At 41.1% G+C, this 22,867-nt stretch overlaps 1 protein-coding gene across 17 annotated transcripts in view; it reads right to left on the bottom strand.

Annotated features, from left to right (window-relative positions):
* The window catches only part of APBB2 (amyloid beta precursor protein binding family B member 2), a 168,000-nt gene that overhangs the window by 130,058 nt on the left and 15,075 nt on the right, over window positions 1–22,867 (bottom strand). For 2 of the 17 annotated variants that reach the window (XM_077782813.2, XM_085577821.1), the window contains exon 2: window positions 3,436–3,546. The exons of the other annotated variants lie outside the window; for them this stretch is intronic. The gene's annotated coding sequence lies outside the window, so the exon portion shown is untranslated. The remainder of the gene's footprint in view (window positions 1–3,435; window positions 3,547–22,867) is intronic. 17 annotated transcript variants of the gene reach the window in all.

A 22,867-nucleotide genomic window follows, 5' to 3' on the forward strand; every position in this document is an offset into this window, starting at 1 on the left:
TGAAACATCAAAAAAAAGCCTATTAAATATGTCCCCCAGATACTTTTGACCTCAAAAGGAAATGGTCTCAGCCATGTGAATGACTCCTCACTGTGTTGCTCCTCCTCACTTCCAGAGGCACATTCAGGCAGCCCTCCATAGGAAGCGATGTGGTTTCCCTATGGAGGCACCTCAGGCTAAGCACATTGCTCAGATTAGAGTGGCACAAAGGCGAAGCACCTTCCGTGGTCATTTCTGCACCATGCAGAGCACAGAGCTGAAGGACAGCAACAGACAAGCACCAAATAATGTCACTGAGGAAGAAGAGCGGACCTCTAAACCCTGCTCTCATGGAGCCTCGTCCCATTCATTAAAACAGTATCCACGTGTTCCGGACAAATACCACAAAACCAAGTTCTGCAAAAGCCTCAGCACACACCCAGATAGAAATGCCAACCACCTCATCCAGCCACAGCTGCTGGGGCCAGGTGAGAAAAAGGAGTGGTGAGAAAGAGGGGGAAAAAAAAGAAAAATTCAAGAAATCAACACTAACTTCCCCATCCATAATTGATGCCTAGTTTTCTCCAAACCTGCACCAGGATTTTGGAATACCAACACCCAAAAAAGTGGTGCACAGAATGATCCAGTCCAGAATGTGATGTACACATGGGAACTGTATTTGGATTAATTACCAAAGACCAGTAGATCTAACTTAGAAACTTGAAAGAGCACAGCATCTCAGCCATATAGCCACATTGCTGAGGGAGCTGTTGGAAAGCCCTACCAGCTCTGATTTTCCCACAGACCCCCCAGTTTGCACATGCACCACGTAGTGCAGATTTTGGTTTCACTAAGCTGCATACTGATGTAAGGCCATGACTTGGTGACCTGGCTATTTTGCTTCTTCAAGTCAGTTTTTTACTTATCACCAAAAAAAAAAAAAATCTCTTCTTTGTAAAAATGCATAGCATTTTTATTCCTGTTCTAATTCAAAACCAACAGCAGATGGAAACTCATTTAAAATTCTTACATCTTTCTGCAAGGAAGCTACTACTACCAGCTAAGCAGCCCCAGGAAAAAAAAAGTAAGTTAAGAAAAAGAACCAGCAATGGACTATGAAAGTGATTTACATTATATAAGGTGAGTGAATACAGAAGAAAACTGATCAACCAGAATGACTTCTTCAAAAATAATGTCTCACTATTTACTTTGAAAACAATGTAAACGCCTGAAAACACCATCAAGTCCCACCAGGTATGAAATGCATAATACATGTTCCTAAGGATAGTGGAGGAAACCTGGAGTAGTTTTACTCTGCAACAGATCTCAGCTCCTAAAAAGATATAAGGCCGCAAACTGACTTGGTGTGTGTCAGACCATGCCAGTTGTAGAGGACAGAGACACACAAAAAACCATCTCACCTCCATTCCCCACCCTCAGGCTACGCAACAAGCTGAGTGAGAAAGCCAGACCAGGAGAGAGAATGAGACATCTTGTTGCTTCCTGAGTTTCTGGCTGTAGCTTTAAGGTGGCTGCTCTGCATGTCACCGGGTCACATTTCTTGCTGGAATAATAGGAACAGTTCTGTAGGTGACTCATTCATAATTCATAAAGTCTTAAGTATTTTGCAGCTCTCACCATGAATGCAGAGCAGCATTTTCTAATCTCATTTACCATAGCCAGTCTCAACAACAAACTGATATCAAAAATCAGTAACAGAAAAGTTTTCTGATACTGAGAATACTTTGCAAATAGTACGAATACAGCACTTATATAGCAATCTTATTCAGAATGTGTGCAGTGGCCCTTAGCCCTTACAGATCAGTCACTACAGAAATCTGAACAATGGTATGTCTTTTTAAGAAAGTAAGAGCTGTTAAAGTGTATATTTATACTATTTGCAGAGCATTCTTTATTTAGATTTCTATGGTAACCAGTAAGTAAGAGGACTGCAGTTCATATTTTGAATTTTTTCATTCCCCATAGTCCAAACTAGCAGAAGTACTACAACCTTTTTTCAAGAAAGAAAAAGCAACAAGCAAACATTTTATGGACTCAGAGCCAAGTCTTTCATATTAACTTGAGGTGGAGTTCTCTGAAGTAGCAACAAACAAATAATTCATTTAAGTTATCCTTTTTAAAGTAATTTAGTAACAAAACCAGTCCAGTATGCATCACCCGCCAGGCAAAACTTGTGACAACTGGATTTCTGCTGTTACATCATTTCATCTGTCAAAATGCAACCACTGAAGCAACAAGCAAGTTTGTTCTCCCTCTGTCACATAAAGAATCAGGGACCACATACATTGTGAGAACCAGTACCTGCTGCAGGGGTACTGTACTGTTAACACGGGAGGAAGCATGCTCACTATTAAACCACACCAATTTAATTTGAAAAGTGGGCCAGAGAATGTACTGCAGCCCACACTCATCCTACACCTCCAGAACAGACTATAGCCAGGCTGGTCCAACAGCAAATTGTGCTTGCTGTAAACACTACAGGGCCAGCATGAGTAGCACCAGCTCCCGCACCCACACTGCCTGGTTATGGGTTTTCCCATCAAGTTCTCCTACTTATATTTTGGGACAATAAAACATCAGGAAAAGGAATATAATTGCTCTGTTTTGCAAATAATCAGAACTCAAAATTATTATTTATTTCTTTTGAGGTGGGGACTGCAAAGCAGGAAAAAAATCTACGTCTCATCCAAAATATAAGGTATGTCCATTTCAACATCAAAATTATATGTATTCTCAGGTATTCACTTCCTTCCCTTTGTTAGTCTTGATTTCTGAAGAGAATGCCAGCCCCAGACACTAGTCAGTTAGCTCAAAATATCCATGAGTAATTTCCAAAACCCTCAGAGAAATTAATCCACTGGCAATGACAAATGATTTTTACAGAATATTCCTCTCCCACATTCCACATCTGGCCACTCTCTTCCAAGCATTTTGGTTGTCAGAGATGGGTACCATACCCCCTACCTTCTGAAATCTCATGGGCAAGTCTGGAGCAAGTGCTCCCCAGCAAGCCCATTTTGGCCCAGTGCATTGAGTTAAGTTTTTGGGAATTGTGACTTATCCCTCAACAAAAGCTATTTTTATCAAGGAAAGAGGAAATCCTGTCCCCATCTCCTGTGAGTTTTGTTATACATCCACAATTCCCAAGTGAAACTGCACAGGACTTTGAGAACTACAGCATTCTGGCAAGAGCACTGAGGGTTTAGTCATGAGACAGCCCAAAACTGCCTAGAGGAAAGCAATCACTGAACGCAGCCCAGCAGGAGCTCTCCATGACCACGTTCCTTTCCCACTACCCAGAAGCCAGACAGATGGCCAGGCAGCAGCAGATGACAGCCAAGGCAATCACTCTGCACCTACCTAGGGTCACCAGTGAGGACCATTTAAAAGCCACCATTTGCCAAACCTGTTTAGCACAAGACAAAAGACACCTACCAGCAGTGCTTGACCAGCACGGGCCAGTCTGCGCTCAGCAACACTTGCGATGGGACAAGCAGGACGTCGTCAGCAGCCTCACAGCACAGCCCTCCTTGCCCTCATTGCTGCCTGAAAAGCACAGAGAAGATGGCAGAGGCACTCCAACTACCCAAAATATCCTTTCTAACTGAGAGCCAGGCACTCTGCAGCTTGGACAACTCGCAGAGCCAAAATTAAAGAGCAGGGAAGCACTGGGGAAAGTACACTTTTACTACTAGAGCCCCATGAATGGGCACCGTTTTGCCTGGTTCCCCCAGGGGCCTGTAAGCACCAGCCACTTGATCCCTCTCACCAACTTCTCCCACCCCCCAAAATGGTGGTGCCTGAGCACAAACAGAGGCATCCTGTTTTAGCATACCACTTCATGGCAAGAGCAACGGTAGGCAATAGTAAAAAAAATTAAAGAGAACAGAAGTTCTGTGGAACAGAAAGCACCTTCAAAGCCCCTAGTTTCACTGGGTGCAGAAGCCATTGAATGAGCACTCAGTTTCACTAAAATTACTCCAGACTAGTAAAGCATAACATTACACAGGGTAATAAATTTGAAAAACAAGAGCTTGTTAGATACAGTAGAACAGGAATTTTCTACCTGTGGCTTATATCCCTCCCTTGATCTAATAAATCCCATTAATTTCAACATCACTGAAGGAATACAGAGTACTTCATCTTCTCCCCCATGGTCCTATCTAATGTAACTAACCAGTTCAAAAAGGGAGAAGTTACAATTGCCTCCCAAGCGATGTGTCAGCCAGAGGCAGGCTCCTTGCCAACAAAAACTGCAGCATGTTCATCTCTGCACCTCCACATCAAGCCTCCTAAAAAACACTCACCACAGCAAATCTTGCCTTAGAAACTTCTTAGTATGAGCTATGCTAAAGTATCTGTATTCTGCAAAGTGCACTGCAAAGGTCTCAAATATTTCCTCACTCTGTGCTTGCACATGTTAACTCATGTAAGTCATATAATCATAGAATATCCTGAGCTGGAAGAGACCTACAAGGATTATTGGAATTCAACTCCTGGCCCTGCACAGGACAACCCCAACAATCACATCATGTGCCTGAGAGCATTGTCCAAACATTTCTTGAACTTTGTCAAGCTCGGTGGTGTGACCACTTCTCTGGGGAGCCTGTTCCAATGGTCAACCACCCTCACCAACCTTCTCCTAATATCCCATCTAAACATCTCTTGGTTCTGCTTGATGCCATTCCCTCAGGTCCTATTGTTGGTCACCAGAGAAAATGTTCAGCACCTGTTCCTCTGCCCCCCTGCATGAGGAAGCTGTAGATCTCAGTCTCCTGCAAGAACAAACCAAGTGGCTTTGGCTGGTCCTCACATAGACCTCCCCTTTAGACACTTCATCATCTTTATGGCCCTTCTTTGAGCTCTCTAACAGCTTTACATCCTCCTGTGACAACCGACACAGCAGTCAAGGTGAGACTGCACCAGTGCAGACAAGAGCAGGACAATCCCCTCCCTTGTCTGGCTGGTGATGCTGTATACACTCCAGAACACAATTGGCCTTCTGGCTGCCAGGGCACACTGGTGACTTAATGTCATGTTTTAAAGAACCACAACTCACCATTTAGTTGGTACACTAGCACATTCTCTTCAGAGAAGCCACTCTGAAGCATCCCCGTGTATTCAACCAGTCCTGTGCTTGGCTACACTAGCTTAAAAATGCACCTCCTGTGTACTCACCATGCTGCACGCTGACTAAGGTCTAGGGAGGGATAGTCACTGTAGCCAGCTAATTCCTTTTTGTACTTATAGAGTGATTCCCAACCTGACTCCATGGCCTTTGCTACTGCATCTTCACAAAACACACCATGAATGACCAGCTCTATTCATCCCATATTTAATGACTAGACCCAGACTGTCCCTGCTGGAGCTCAGAAACAGCAGGAGAAGCAAGTAGATCAGGAACTGAAAGAAGCACCCAGACGCTTTTTAAGAAAAAAAATAAAAATACATACATATATATATATATATATATATATATATATATATATATATACACATATATATACACATATCACACACACATACACCCATATGCTGACTTACACTTTGATCCAAAACACACAAGCCACCAGCAGCCATCACATAGTGAAGGAAACAGCTGCTTCTAGACATTGATACCCCACCTCAGCAAGAACAGTCCCAAGGACAAGAATCAAGAGTAGTTTAGACTGCACTGTTGGATTGCACACCTTTGTTTTTTATTATAAACAGCAATGCTTTGTTTTGTGAAAACACAGACCAATTTCCATCGCAAGAATGACAGGAATCCTCCACAGCATCCTTCTCACTAATAAGGCAGAATCACCCTGTGTGAGGCCACCCAAAACAGCACTGTTGAGCTATGGGACGCTGGGCAGGTCCAACCACATTAATACTGCCTCGCTCTGTCTGAGTAGAGCAAGCTGAACCCAGCTGTAGATGGCTGTGGCCTCCCAACGTCACAGCAGGAGCAAGGTCACTGCCACAGCAACACAAGAGTCCGGACGGAATCTCCCTGCTTTCAGCCCGTGCTCCAGACTTCACCATCACAGTTTCCTTCACTAACTAAACACATGCATGTCAGTAAAGTGTCTTGAGCAGTTCACCATCATACACAAATGTTCCAAACAGAGTGGGGGGAAACCCAGTCCTTTTTGGTTCATTCAATTACAAGCCAGCCTCCTGCTACTCACAATACTGCAGCGGTACTCCTGTGCAAGGGCACTTGCTTTTGAACACCAAAGGTGAGGTGATGGAGGAAAAACACTCCACAAATCCATAATAGTTTTTCTCCACAGATAGGAAGCACAGAAACAAAGAAATCATCATAAGAGAAAACACTGTAACATGCATTGGAAAAAAAAACCAAAACCAAAACCAACCAACCAACCAAACAAAGAAAACTAAAGAAAACCAGAAAAAATGGACTGAATGGCCCAGCTGTCATCCTGGCCACCCTGAGGTTCTGCCATGCTGGCAGGCAGCACTGTAATCCACAGGGGCTGCTACTGAAGGAATGCAGCCAGCACAGAGCAAAATGCTCAGAAGAGCAAGGGAATAAGGAGGCAGGACTTCAGATAGCTTTTGCTCTAAATGTTTCTAAAAGGACTAAGGTATTTAAAACAACTCTCTTCTCTTCCGTTTGCAGTATATTTTATCTAGATTTTTAATTTGTTTTGATCAAGCTCATGCTCCTTCTGTTCAAACAAGTAATCCAACAACTTGATATGTGAACCAGTCAATACTCCTTTTAACATGGAGTTCATATGTCACTGATAAGCAGTTGCTTAGGATGCAGAAACACATTGAAAATCCCTGTGCAGCTCCTGTGGCTCTACATAATAAAGGGCACAAAACCTTCCTGGAAAAATATCTCTAGTATCCAGATATAAAGAAAGGGGAGCACATCTACACAGCTTGGCTGACACAGATATTAAATGTTTGGCCTCTGTAAGTAAATAAGCAAAATAGAAAGACAGAAGAAAGTAAAGTGAAATTAAAATAACCACAGAAAACCCAAGCTAGGCCTGCAACACCTCCAAATATGCCCACAACAGCAAACAAAACCCAATGTGAACACAGGTATTCATAAGGAATTTTTGCTGCATTGTCCTGCAGCAAGTGTTTGGATTTCAAGGTCATACTCAATCGTTCACAGTTTCCCAAGGAATGGGGAATCAGATGGCAGCAATAGTCCCTCTCTATTTCAGAAAAAGCACCTAAAAAATTAAAAGTCTATGGTAGACACCATAAAGCTGCTACAGTTATATATTAGCATTACAGAAATTTAGAATCTTCTATAGTCTGAAGTATCTTTAAAGCATAACTATTCCACTTTATTGAAATAATTCTGTCAGCATATCTGCAGGACTGTAAGCTAGCTAGAAAGGAACATATACCCATTTCTAGGAAAGAGCTAGTTGGGAAATGCAGCAACAGCAGGGAAGCACACAGAGCTGAGGAGATGCTCAGCATGCTGCACAAGTCTGAGGTGCCTGGCCACCCCAAGGCACAAAGGGGAACAGGGAGCTTTCCTTCTTTTTTTCTCAGCACAAATCTGAACAGTCAAGCATTCTTTTCTATCATCAGATAAGAGATGTCTTTTGGAAAGTTAAGAGTCTGACAGTTAATCAAGAAAATTCCCCCCAGAGAACAGACTGCTTACTCTCTGCAGAAATCACAAACACATCCAGTTGCTTCTAATATAAAAGTCCGACTACACAGCAACCCATGCCACAAACACTGCAGTCTAACACTTGAAGTTTCACTACAAAGGCACTACAAAGGCATTGCCAAAACTATCAGTTTATGCTGTCAAACAGCACCTTAAGAGCACATTGCATTAGTATTTTCTTTGTACTAAATATGCAGAGCATAGGAATAAGTCAAAGGTGCACTTTGGAAAGGTAGTCAAGTACTTTTCTTCTAAACACATTCAAACAGATCATTGACAAATGAGAAGACCTAGGAACACCTTAGGGGTGTGTTCTCCAAATATTTTTTTCAGAGGGTTACCACAAAAAATGCAAAAGGCCTCCAAAAAACCCTTACTTGAATCTAGCCAGAAATGCATACCACACAAGCATAGTCCTTTCACTAAGAAAGCAGCCTATGGGGTGGTTTTGTTTAGGCACTGATTAGGCTGTTAAAAGCATTCAGAGGTACCCCACCTACCAGAGTGCATTCCTCAGGGTGTGTAAAAACACAAAGGTCCTCTTTTTCACTGAGATCTCTAAAACTGTAACAGAGAACAGATTGTTTCCTAACATCTTCCATACAACAGTGTGTTCCTGCAATTTAAACACATTATTCCCAGCATTTAACTTCCTCTTCATCGTAATCCCTTAAATTTGATTAATATATCAGCATTATTTTCCCCATAGAAACCTGAAGCCAATTTATACAACAGTAAGGCTTAAAGACCTTCATATATATATATTCACTATATATATAGTGCTATAAAAAATTATAGTAGAGTCCAAGTGTTGTTGTTTAGATATAAATTTATTCACATTAAAAAGTGAAGATGCAAAGGACAAAATACCTGGTTGGGTGACTGGTGTTGCAAGTGATGACTATTATTCTTTAATCTAGAAAGCCTTTTCTTTTAAATACATTGTTACAGAGTAAGAGTAATATAAGTGTACAGGAGTACACTAGGAACATCACCAATGCTGACTCTAAAGCACAGAGATCCATCCCTGAGATGGCACCAGCCCAAACTGCCAAGGCTGCACGCTGCTGCCCAAGCTCAGGCACATTGCTCCTGGTACTGAGCCAGATGGCATAAAACCAGCTCAGATCTCCTCCATAGCCACAGCACATTTATGTGCAATGCAGATAATCCTTCCACAGCAACCAAGTGCAGAAGGTGGGGGGGACATCACTACAAGAAAAATTCCAACACTTGGCTGAGTGAGACAGCAAATTGGTCCGCATTATTGAATTTGTATCTTGCCATAAACACCACCATCTAAAGTCAGCTTGCTTCCAAGCTTTAAACTCAATAAATAAAACCTACTTGAGGCATTATACTTATTTACATATCAAATACTAACAACTATTTTACTGTTTTAACCCTTTTCTTATTCCTTCCCTGATGTTAAAACTTAGCTTTCATTATCTTACCTTCCCATCCTTTTGCTGCATGTTGGCTACAATTTGGTAGAAACATCCTACCATAAGATTGTAAGCTGTGTGTTTGGAGAGATGGTGGAAGTGGATGTTGTCTGCCTGGACTTTAGCAAAGCCTTTGATACAATTTTCTACAGCATTCTCCTGGAGATGCTGATCATTGCTTGGATTGGTGCACTGTTCTTCAGGTAGAAAACTGGCTGGATGGTCAGCCCCAGAGAGGGGTGATGAGTTACATCCAGCTGACAGCCAGTCACAAGTGGTGGCACCCAGAGCTCAGGAGCAGCTCTGTCTAATATCTTTGTCAATGACCTGGACAAGTCGATGAAGTGCATTTGCAGACAGTCTGCATACAACACAAGTTAGGTGGGCATATTGATCTACTGGAGGACACAAAGGCTTTCACAGAAGGATCTGGACAGGCTGGATCAATGGCCCAATGCCAACCGGATGAGGTTCAACAAGGCGAAATACTGGGTCCAGCACCTGGGTCACAACAACCCCCTGCAGCACAGCAGGCTGGGGCTGAGTGGCTGGAACGCAGTCCAGTGGAAGAGGCCCTGGGTGTGCTGTCAACAGCCAGCTGAACATGAGCCAGCGTGTGCCCTGGTGGCCAATGACACCCAAGCTTGTATCAGAAACAGAGTGGCTAGAAAAACACCAGAAACAGGGCAGTCATTGTCTTGTCCTCAGCACTGGTGAGGCCACAATTCCAGTCCTTGGTTCAGTTTTGGGCCATTCATTACAAGAAAGACTGTATGAGATGCTGTCCAGACAAGAGCAGAAAAGCTAGCAAAGAGGCTGGAGCACATGTCTTACATGGAGCCATTGAGGGAGCTGTGCCTGTTTAATCCGGAGAAAAAGAGGCTCATGGGGGCTTTTTCACTCTCTACAAGAAGACCAAGTTTGAAAGGAGTTTGCAGCCAGGTGAGGGTCAGGTTCTTCTCCCAGGTAATACATCATCAGACATGAGGAAACAGCCTCAAGTTGTGCCAGGCAGATTTATATTGGATATTAGGAAAACTTTCTTCACTGAAAGGGTTGTTTTGCAAGAAATAGGCTGCCCAGGGAACTGATGGAACCACTGTCCCTGGAGGCATTAAAAGGGCGTGTAGATGTGGTTCTTAGAAATTGGGTTTGGTGGTGGACTCGACAGTGCTAAGTGCTGGATTGATGATCTTGGGATCCTCACCAACCAAAATGATTTTATGATGATGAGTACCATCGGCACACCATATGCAGAAACTAATTAAGAGCTGGAAAATATTTGACCTGTGTGTACAGAATTATTGATTAACGCTCAAACACAATTTGCAAACACAATTTGATCTCAGTAGTTATGCTTGCGTAATGAACATCAAGACAGCATTCACACACTAACATACACTTTATTATCTGTTCCTCAAATTATGTAATTTTTAGAGAAAACTTGTCTTTATTTGTCTGCTTGTTTTTTCCTACACTCATTTTTCCTCTCTCTATCTATATATGTATGCACCAAGATCTTAATATGTGAAGTACAGGCAGGCATAAAGACACTTTGAGTTTTTTTTAATAAAAACAAAATGAGAAACCTGAGACGATTTTCATTAGAAATCGAAGTTATCACGATGATTTTAAAGTGTTAATCTGTTACTGTTACAATGTTTCCTTGTTTTCACATTCAGGCTAAAATCAGCTGTGGAAATGACAGAAGAAAGGGTGTTTTTTTAACACCATAAATTTTAAGCCAGAACAGAAGCCGGAAGTTCTGGAAGTTTCACAGGAAAGCTGGTCAGTTTAGTTTTATTGCTGGAAGCTACCTCAACATTTCTTTTAACATCTGAATAGAGAACAGATATGAATCTCTGAAAATTAAGGTTCATGTGCAGCCAAATCAAAGCAACACATGAATGCGTGCTGTTATCAAATTGAACTCTAGCCACCATCAAGCTCACCACATACATGGCCTCTGGTGTGATGTTTTACTTAATAAAGTGATACAGCTTTAGTTCTCAGGATAGGGACTATGCATTTTGAGATAAAATAAGACATTGTGGGCCACTAAAAATGAATGCTGAACTATCCCTCTAATGCTCCTGAAAAGTTTTGGCTACACAGAAATTTTTGGAAAGCTGTGTTTCAAAACCTATGTTTTTCCAACCATGTACTTAGAGATAGTTAAGTCATAACAATCAGTTTTACATGGGAGGTAGTGGAAGTCAGTTGGAAACCTGGGCTTGGCCCCCTCCTCACACAGTTCAGAGCAACCAAGAACATCTGCCAGCTTCCCATTCATCTCATTGCAGGTGGGACCCCTTCTCCAAAAATCCGAACTACTCTTAAGCTTTTACACCATGGAATCAAGCACAGAGTTTCATCACTACTACTCAGCTTTAATTCCAAACAGTTCCTATTTAAAAGTTAACAGGATGTACATGTGTACATAAAATGTGGACTAAAAAAAAATAAAAGAAAATAGAGCTCTCATGCTAGAGTTATTAGAGATTACATGTTTCTTGGCATAAAGCTAAATAAGGAGGAGGAAAAGAGCAAGAACAGCTGGACAAGATCCAAGTTTTTTATGTCTCCAAAGCAACTGACATTTACTGGCCAAAGAAGACAACACTTCAAGTAATTTCAGGTAAAATAATTTTTTCTTCCTAATTCTAAAATAGCTGTAGTTACCAGGGCAAGACTACCTTATCCATCTGCACTGCCCTTCTTTCTTTGAAGTAGTGCACTATGCATAGTAGTATTAATGTGGATGTCATTTACAAAATCAATTCAATGCAAAAAGAACTCGTACTGGACTGCTCTGTGGATACCACTAGTAACTACCAAATCTGAACTTCTCCAAAGTAACATGGCCAGCCACAACAGGCACACTGGTGTCTGAGAGCAGGTCTGTCAGTCAATAGTCCCTGATGCATTTTAAATGAAGTCTGCTTTGCATTGCCCACCCAGCCAAGGAGAAGGCAAGGACTGCCACATGCACCTCCCCAGGCAGCACGGGTTTGCCAAGATAACCAGATGATGGGCAGGTGGTGAGATGCACACATACCAAACCCTGGTTGGAGACCAATAAGGGTTCAGTGTGCACAAGAGCAGAGAGTGGCATCCTATCTCCCACATCCTTGTCTTTTGAAGTATCGCACAATTCAATGAGCTGAAAGGAAGACTGCAGCAGAGAGATATAAAAGGTAGGAATCTCAGAAAATGATAGTTTCTGATGTAAAGCAGTATCTGACAGGACCATGAGGAGACTGCAGAGAGAAGTAAGTGACATGAATGGACAAGAAATAAAACACCATGGATCTGAGTATTAACAAATGTGCACTAAATGCAAGCTTTTAAGCTAGCTATAAAACCTCACAGGATTTTTAACTAAACCATTAATTATAACATCTAGAAAGAGACTTGAAACAGCTTAGCAAAAGGTTCAAGATACAGCCATGGTTTAAAAAGCAGAACCTCAAATTCCATAGTTTTGCGTAAACAGAACTATGATGAAGAGTAATGCTAGCCTAATTAAGGTCTTCTAGAGGACACTAGTGCAGATTTCTTTATTATAACATGCTGTGCTAGTCACTTCAAAACGTGCTGCTAAACCAGACAAGGTTACCTCTTTCATAAAGAGGTAACAAGTCTGGCTCTGTGAATGGAAAAACCCTCCAAGTACACACTGCCTGAACAATCCAAATCTGCTGAAATACACTCAAGTACAGTAAGACAGAAAACCATTTGGAAAAGGAAGCCTGGCAGTTTCTGCTTGCATATGCAGAAGAGTGTGTATGTAAATACAAAAACTAATTCTGGCAGGAAGTCAAGTATGGGACATTTTATGTGGGTATCAGAATCAGGAGAATTGTTCTTTCTAGACCAGGTTTATTACTAAGATTCATTTATCAACAATGAGGTCTGCCTCTTACCTTACAGACCATGACACAGCAGTGGGAGAGATACACATAAAACCCAGAAATGCTTCTACTTTTTCCTCTGGAAACATACATCAGTGACACCTCATGGACAAAGTATTGAAAATAGAGGAACACAGGGTCTGATCCACCCTGACAACCTCCCCCAGTCTCAAACAGCTCCACTCTGTCTGGCATAGATAGAGCTCATTCCACAGTGGGTCTGGCTCTGGTACCAGACAAGAGGAGCCCTACACAGGAGCAGTAGTACCTGCTGAAACTGGAACAGATTTTGAAGTGAGAAAGGGTAGATTTAGACCCAGACATAAGCAAAATACTTTTATTATGAGGGTGATGAGGCACTGGAACAGATTGCCAGAGAAGTTGTGGATACCCCATCCCTGTAAATAAATGTTCAAGGTCTGGTTGCATGGGGCTTTGAGCAACCTGGTCTAGCAAAAAATAAGATTTCCCCACCCACAGCACCAGGGTTTTTGGACTAGATGATCTTTAAAGATCCCTTCCAATCCAATTCAGAACATTCAATGGCTCTATGATTCTACCTGCCCTATAAAAGGTGGTAGCCTTTCCTAGCTACCACCCATACAAAGCCAACCTGTTCAGGAAAACAAGGGAGCACCAACAAACATTACCAAGAGACAAAAATAATCCAAGATATATAAACTATACAGAAAATCATAAGGCCCTGCACACTGAACCTCATGCAAGAGGGAAGGCCAGCTCCACATGAACAGTACACAAGGGTAACTCAGAGAAATGCTTACCTTTTGCAGAGCTGGCCACCTCTCTAGAAGGAAAAATAGCCTTCCTTTGAATGCTTTCTGATCTTAGACCTACCTCTTCCACAGTTCTAAAATATTGACTAAAATGACACTTTGGTGCATCTGGAGATTTGTCAGACATCTATCCCAGCCACAGAACCCCCTCCTCCTCTTGTTGTTCCACACATAATACACACACCAGAACCCCCTCCATAAATTGTGCAGTTTAAATTGTTTCAGAAATTGCATGCTCAGCATCTGGAAACATGCACATTTCTTAATGATCTTCTCAGTACTGCCTGTGCTGCTGAAGACTTTTCAACCCATTCACCTCAGGAAGCATATATTTAGCATGAGCAAGGATCTATTTTCTTGGAGAAAAAATGTCTTAGCTTGACGCTTAGATAATTTAATCTTAGGGACATTGATTTATCTATCTGCCCTCAAAACAAGCCCAGATGAATTTCTTTCCAGCTGAAAAAAATAAGTTTTATGCCTTTTTCTGCCACTCTGCAAGCCAAAATGTGATTACTTTTTTTTTTTTTTTTTTTTTTTGCTGTTCAGAGTTAATTAAGTTGTCCTTGGAAACCATCAAGATTTGTTATATCATCTTCCTTTCTATTCTAGGAAGGTAACCTGTTTTCCAAGTCATTGCTTTTCCAGGATGTTAGCTCCTCCAGTGGGTTAGCACTTCTACCTTATCCAAATCCTACCTTCTCCCCAGGGTCTCCTTTTAAAATAAGTCCCTTTGTCCCAGGACCCGTTCCCAGGAAAAATAACCCATTCTAGTCTGCAAAACACCATTCACTTTCTCTCCCTACTGAAGGTCCAGGCATCATCTCTCCCCAAACAGAAGATGAGGGCCAGATTCTCTCACTCTTCTGATATCAGTATCATGAGATTAAGTTCTTATATATGAGGAAAGCCTCTCTATACTTGGGCAAAAGCTCAACAGCTACTGCCCAACTATCCACCAAACTGTTTTGCTAAGTCCCAGTGAGGGATGGAATATTCAGTAATGGAACTACAGGAATGCCATGCTCCAATAATGGAGCTGCATACACAGATACTCACTGTAAAATGCTAATAGACATGTAGCTTGCTATTTCCTTCCTTTTTCCCTACCTGTTCCCACAGACAAGTGAAATACCAACACTCAACAAGTCTGCCTGGTTGCAAGATATGACTGCCATCACTGAAGGAGATGCAACTGAAAAACCTCCACTGTTCCCTCTTCAAACTCGTCAACTCCAGTCATAAAAAGCACATTTCTGCTTGCTGCTCTGCTCTACATTCACCTTTGGGCTCTGGTAGATTTTACTCTCTGAGAGACCAATCACTCCAGGTAACAGCTCATAGAAAAAGATGGCTTGTCCAGATTTATGAGCTTCACCTCATAAATAAGGACTTGAAGGGAGCAGTGCAAGTATCAAGAGACCAGTTCCCAACAGCTATCTGTACTCAAACATACAGTAGAGTTGCTCATCACATAAGCCTATGATTAATGGTGTCATGATGAAAATAGGAATTCAATTTCAATTCTTCTAAAATAGCCAGAGGCCTTGTGGTATTTTCAGGATGTCATTTTGGTGTCTGGACTTTATACAGTCTGAAACAAAGAGCAAGCACTTGCAAAAGAAAGATAAGGAAGTGTCATGTACAGTCTGAGCAGAAAATCTATGCTTCAGCTATAATGAAAGGGTGTTTCTGCAAAAAGCAAGGTGATGCAAACACAAGCAGGACACCAATAGGAAAATACAGGTGACTTGTGTGGCAAATTGTACATCACTGCATACAACATTTCACTGTGGGCAGTACACTAGAAGGAGGGAAAGAAAAAGAAAAAAATAAAGGTAGGAGAAAATGGGGGAAAAAGCACTTAAACTAAGAACATTTTGACTTTCCTGAAATCGCACCTACTGCAAGGACTCAAGGTGCTCAAGGACTCCCAGCCAAACATACTCCACTGAGGAGCCTTATTAGTCCTCTCCAGAAAGAGTGAGGAAATTTGCCCTCTCCGTTACACTGGAGTGAAAGTCCCCTTTACACAGCAACTCTGCAGGCAAAGCGGAGGGAACTGGAATCACTAACAGCCTTGCATGAAGATGTCAGAGCCCAACATTGCAGAGGAAAGCCCCAGGCACGAGGCAGCTGTCCTTTGCAGATGCTAAGAGCCAATGCTTCCATTCAGACAGAAGCTGTATGCTAATCCAGTAAGTTAAAACTAGATTATTTTTCCATTTGTTCCTTCTAGCACACTTTGTTCAATGGAAAGAAAATTAAAACCTAGAGAAGTTGTTGCATTCATTAATCTCTGCAGACTCACAACAATTATAATTGGGCAGCCTAACTGCTCAGAAGATTATGCCAGTGATTCAATTGCACTGCAATACAGATAAAGGTATCTGCATAAAGTGGGCTGCAAAGTACTACATATAAAGACCTAATGAAGCCATACATTTGTGCATCATTGCCCTTTCTAATAGAGTTTGGCAAATTGAAGGCAACATACTATTATATATCATGTGCTATTATTCACATAAGTGCCTAAATTACAGAGTTTTGGGAGATACTAGTTATATACATATTAAAAAGTCATTTATTTCATCATATAATACACAGACCTCTTTCAAGATTGAAATAGGAAACATGAAAAAGACATCTGAATAGCAAGTCTCAATTAAAAATTATTTCTGCTGCCATAGCAACAGCTTTTTCCTCCAGATTTTGGGTTCCTCTCTCACATTGAGCACAGCAGGAAGAGAATTTCTGAACTCTAATTCATGCTCTTTGCATTTATCTTCTTCCAAAAAAAAAAAAAAGTGTGCTGAGTACGAACTGTGACAGCAGTTCACAACTTCTCAGAACACTGGGTAAAATTGTTCATACCACTTAAGTAGAAAGTTAGAGGACCTGAATAAATCAGGTTTAGACTAAATGTTTAGACTAGAGGCTCTTGAGAGCAGGGGGAGGTAAACATCCACACCAGATAGAGCAGAGATACAGAAACCATTATTTAGAAGCAGAAGACACCCTGAAATGTGCAAAGGATGTTTAGATGTAGGGATACAGCCAAGTTAGCCTTTGCAGCACTTGTGATGGAAGCCTTGGCTCACCTTGCACACACAGGGATGAAGATGCTGAGCAGCTGTCAATCCTATGTCCCTTAATGAAGCCCTGGTGATATTTCACACTCAGCTCTCACCTTTTGGTTTTCTTCATTGTTATTTTCACCTTGTGCCTAATCGATTACAAGCTTGGCTACCACTGGAATTTGTTGAGTTTCACAGAACCGTGGCTCCACAGAGGGGCTGCAGCAGTGCCAGTGGCTGTAGGGAGCAGCCAGCCCCACCAGCCCCTCCTTCAGCAGGGGAATGGGGACAAGGAGTGATGCCTGGGCACAAAGGGTACTCCACTTAGCTGACCTCTGCCACTCTGGAATCAGGTGCTTCTCAATAAAGTTTTTTCACAGCTTTCCATCCTGTGAACACTAACTCTCATCCCCCAAATTCAGGGTTTGATAAGCCTAGCTTTTTGGAAACCATTTAATATCAGAAATGGCTTTCTAAGCACTGCCTCCCTTCTCCCTCAAAGGATTTCACACAGCTTCAGGGAGACAGACGAAAGCTTCCTCTCAGAATTTAAATATAAATTTCTATTCAAAACAAGCTTACTTACTAGACTGCAGTTTGTTTTATGTGAAAGGATTTGTCTTTATGACATAAACCACAGCTGTTAAAACAGTGTCTGATAGTACTCTTTTCCTATCATCACTATTCCTTCATTAACCACAGTGTATATCTTTTATCTTAATTGCCAAAAAGCTCTGAAGTACTAAGTTGCACAACTTCTACTCAAGTTAAGAAGGCTATTACCATCCTCTCATCACAGATACATCAACCACAACTACCCCAACACAGCTCAACACTGAAGTGACATAAGCAACATCTTCTCCAAATTGTTCTTTCAGTCATTCAATATGTGTGTTCTCAGCAAGAAACACCAAGCAGAATGCAACTCCCCTCCACAACCAGCTTTTACAACCAATGATGCCACACACTGTTTTTGTAATAGCAAGAGATAGCACCAAAGAGTGCAGCTGGCTGCAGTGAGATGCCTGCTATTCTTCCTTTGACCTCTCCATATACATAATCTTTTCATCTGTGCTTGGTGATGTGGGCTTGAATATCTTGAAAAAGAGCATGAATCTAAAACCACACACTACATTTAGTCTGAAGGTTTTCAAATCTTTTGGAAGACCTAACAGCAGCACCCTTCTTATATCCCTGCAGATGGAATGGCTGTACTTACATCTAATCCCCAAACCAATACTTCATAACCTCCCTCAGCTTCTCTGCCTTTCTGCCTCAAATCTTCAGAAGTGCAGGGAGTATGAAAAAAACGGAATAAAGAAAAATAAAATAAAACAAGTGAAACTTTTAGCCTGTTGTTTTAACATCTCTTAAATGAATTCTTAAGTACCTTTAGAATGAAGAGTGAAGTTCCAAGGCACACAAAAAAATTAAAAAAAAAAAAAAAGAACTTTTACAATGAGAAAGGAGTTGGAACAGAATAACTCAATATTATTTGTTTTAAAGAGTTGAACAGGAAGTTCATGAAAAGTATCCTTAGCCATGAACACTTTGTGCTTTTTCTTGAAATGTACTGATGTATCACAACTTTGGCTGAACTTCTAACTGTGCATTTTTCAGGGCTTTAGGTAACTTCAGAAAAGTCCTCTTTTTACTCAAGAACACACAAAAACTTAAATTTTAATAAAGTCTCCCCATTCTAACTTAAAACCACCACTCAGCAACAGGGAAAACTTCTCCATGACAATGCTGCCTCTCATGTTGCCATTGAGCTGGTGGGCTTTCCGTACCTCAGTGGTCAAAAAGATCCATGCTGGAGAAGACGATGATGAAACACAGAAGTAACATCAGTCAGTGGCTAGACAGTGACTTTCTATGCAAGTCTTTCTTTTTCCCATGCTGTGGTAAGGCCAGATTGATAAAAGGTGTTGTTGAATAGCAGCTAAAGGCACTCTGGAAAAAAAAACACCGCAGCAACAGGAGTCGAGCCAAATGCAACTGGATGTGTTTGCAAACCCTGCCAGGAGCATAATGACCACTGTAAAATGTAGCTGTCCTGACAAGGCAAAGGAAAATGCTCCTGAGCACATGCTATTCAAAGCCTGTAAAGGCTTAGGCTGCCAGGCTGCAAATTCCTGCAGTTTATAATTTCTTAATCTGTTAACTAGTCTTTCAAGGAGACATAGCCTGGCACTCACTTGAAGTCTTTTCTTCACTTAACCATCCATAATATAAGAAAAGTTGACCAACAAGCAGCCAGAGGACTTTCCCTTCTGTCAATTCCTGGATGTCACATGATCCCTGTATATATATGTACCATGCTAGTTATCTTTTACATGCTCAAACACTAGACTGCAGCTGGCACTTTGAACACCAGTGCTAAGAATCCAGGTGGAGAAACTTCCCCAGGGACTATGGAAAGCAAGGCCTTAAGGGCATCTATATCTCAAATCTGACTCAGTAAGAAAAGATAGATGTGTAACTATTTTACTACCAACTGAACATCATTATTCAAGCCACCTCTATTCACTTTTTTCTCCCAAAACACATAAGCACAATTACCAAGTATTTAAAATATGTAGGAATTCTTACATAAACTAGACATCAGAGCATGTGTTAAATTCCCCAGCACTGCCAATGTAGACAGATCCTTTCGTGATTAAGCACAAAGAGGTTATGCAGGAACTGAAGGCAGGCACCTTCATGGCAAATACACAACATTCATAAGTCCTTTGTTCTTATGTCTTGCAACACAATTTTATTGGTTGCAATAAATTATTATTAACATTTTTAATTGGTTCCATATTATTTTAAAACTGTTCCACAATGAAGTGTTTTTTCTCAGTAGAATGCTTTCCTCTACCAACACTAAAAACACTACTTAAGTAAGGCAGTTTAATATGACCTTAATAGAGAATGAAGTGAATTTAACAGCAACCTTTAATTATTTGCTTGGGGTGGGGGGGCAAATTAGAACTAACCAGCCACACTGAACTTTCCTATCTATTTCAACCTGGGGGAAAGTTTTACAGCAGGGAAGTGTTTGTTAATCTTTCTCTCTATGTCTGGTCACACAGGCACAGGAGGAATGCTACTACAGGTTACCCATCGGGGAGGGAGGTGTTCTGCCCTAATTGCAGTTAAAAGGTACATCTGTACAGAGAAACCTTAAATAACACTGCAAGTTTACATCTGCCTTGGCAGGGAGCAAAACACGAAAAGGGAAACAGGGAGATATGTTTATGGTCCAACCCACCACAGCAGAATGAAATATCAAACAGCACATATGCTTACAGCTCCTCTGCTCTGTGCCACAGTTTTCCTACTCCCGTTGTATCATGTACAAAACCCATTAGTAATTGTCTGTTGCTGTGCTCCTGCCTTCCACACAACGCCATGCTTTTTTTGAATGCTGCTCTGTATCAAACCCACTGCAACCAGCTAAGCATTGCAAAACACTTTTGAGTTCAAACACAGCTACCCTACTTCACAACATACTGCAGATGGTTTTAGAAGGGGAGGAAAGAAAAAAAAAAGCAAAGTCAATAAATCTTTATCTTAGGGCAATTTCACCTTGTGTTTTTCAACTGCTCTATAGCAAAAAAATATGCTTTATAGCAAGAATTAAGGGAATATTTTCAATTGAAGCATATCTTGATCTCAAAATATCACCGATCTAATTCAAACTCCAGGCCCCCTCATCAGAGAAGTAGTTTCTCATGGGTTTTGGATATATATCAAATTTTTAAATGTACCAGCTGAACCACTAGGACTACAAGCGTATCTCTGAAAAACAATCCTGAAACTACAAAGGTCTCACTGTCTGCCAGGAAAGAACATCAAAAACATGCTTCAACTTGGCTGATGCTTGGACACTGTCAGCCTAAAGCCAAAGCGTTCAGAGCCAGATACTTCAAGGAAGCTGTCTGTGCCCTCCTAGCTGTGCAGTGACCCAATGTCAAGACCCAGTGTCCAGTCTGGGAGGGAGAGGCAAATTTTGCATGAACAAAGTGACATGGCTTTCAAACCTGATTCGGGGCCCCCTTTTAGCAGAGGGAAGTACTTCAGCACATCCATTCTACTAGCACCAGCAGGCCAAAATCAAAGTACTGAAGACATTAAAGGACTGCCTAAAATGCAAAAGCAAAACCAAAGGAACTGCATATTGCTAATAGAAATGAACAAATATTATCCTGGCAGGTAAAAATGTTTTCCCAGAACATCAAAATCCCTGTTGTAATTTAATAGCACTAACCAAAGCTATTCGCATCCAAAGGTTTTTTAAGAATTTTGGAAACATCTTTTACAGAATTAAGAATGCACAATGCCTTATTTAACTCCTGGCCATGAGTGACTCAACATTTCTCCTCCATCTTATTTTACTCATGCCAATTATAATGGGTTACTCAGAATCAGCATACCATCTATCAGTAACGAGGGTGGCAAATGCTTTCATTTAGACAGGAAAAACTTATTTTCTACACTGTTCTTTGAGTCTAACACAGGATAGATCTCACCACATTTATTAAAGGTTTGCCACTGACTGTCTACATAAAATCTTGAATTGTTGTCATAAAGATTTTAAATACAGTGGAGTATTTAGAAAAGCCAACCCTCATTATTGCTCTAACATCTTCCCTGTCGACCTTAGAGAGCTGCCTTGATTTGCCATGCAGATCTGCAAGGAACAAGAAGACACACTACTGGGATCATCATCCCCTGTCTTCATGGGTTGGAGATGGCAGCCCATAGCTCACATATCCCAAACTGGAGAAAGCTGAGAGCAGGAAAATCCTAGCACAGCTCTGTCTCCAGCACTGTGTTCAAAAATACAAATCACTTACACCATAATGCTACACTGACCCTTAAAAACATCAGGGAGAGGAGATGTCCTTTGGTATTTTCAGGACAGGCAACTCTAATATACAAACTAAGCTCTAAACCTGGGAGGTTTCAAGTCACACACAACACAACTATGAACTTTATAAATTCAGATAATTATAGTATTTAATAAATACTAATGTATTATACAACCTTTTGTATTTAACACACTGTTATTATAATTATGTAAGAAGTGAAGTCCTTGCCAAAGCTTTTGCAGAAAGAAACACCAAATGCTGCTGAATCTTTTGGAATTCACCTCTGAGCAGCCAAATAGGAAGTTGCAACCACAGTTTGGGAAACCATATAGCCACATGCAGCTCAGAGCCAGGAACTATAGAGCACTTCACTCTTTTCCCAGGCTGAGCAAGCCAGTACAGTCATTTGTCCACTTCCAAAGACAATTAGCAAAATCTTGTTTCAATTAGCTTTTCCAGAACTATAAACGCAAAATGTACTGTACAACTTCAGAAAGAAAAGGTGAGATCAAAAACATGTAAACTGAGGCAGAGCTGAAAAGGAGGCAGGGAAAGACCAGATAAAGGAAGGGACAAGAAATCTCTAAGTGTGTCCCCCTGAAATGCTGAGTACTATGTGGAGTAAAGCCAATGCTTGTGTTCAGAACAAGGAGCCTTCTTATACCAAGTTGGATTTCAAATTATCTTTCTCACTTCTCATTATTAAAATTGTTAATTTCTTCCTAGAGAAAGACACTACAGTATACTGTATAATGGCTCTACTTCTTCTGTATAAGGGTTAGATACATCTGCAACATCTCATTTTAATTAATGATTAATGCACCTTTTCAGGACTCCTAACTTCTGACTGACAATTTTATTTTTGGCAATAATATCCCACCCCTAGTTTTCCCCAATCTAGGCACCTCCCTTGCTCTTCTATTGTTTCTCCGTTATTACAGCCCTTAACTGCTTTGTAACTCAAATGATTGCCATAACAAATGTTTTATTAAAGACCAGATTAAATAAAAATATTTATCCTGACTCACATCTTAAGGTAGGAAAAAGAAAATAAAGGGTCATTTACTCTAACATAGTCCACTAACTGATTAACTTATTTTGCATTTTGTCCCATTTTCTATACA

The sequence above is a fragment of the Lonchura striata genome, chromosome 4 (genome assembly GCF_050655825.1).
Source record: "Lonchura striata isolate lonStrDom1 chromosome 4, ASM5065582v1, whole genome shotgun sequence".
In the NCBI taxonomy this organism is placed as follows: Eukaryota; Metazoa; Chordata; class Aves; order Passeriformes; family Estrildidae; genus Lonchura; species Lonchura striata.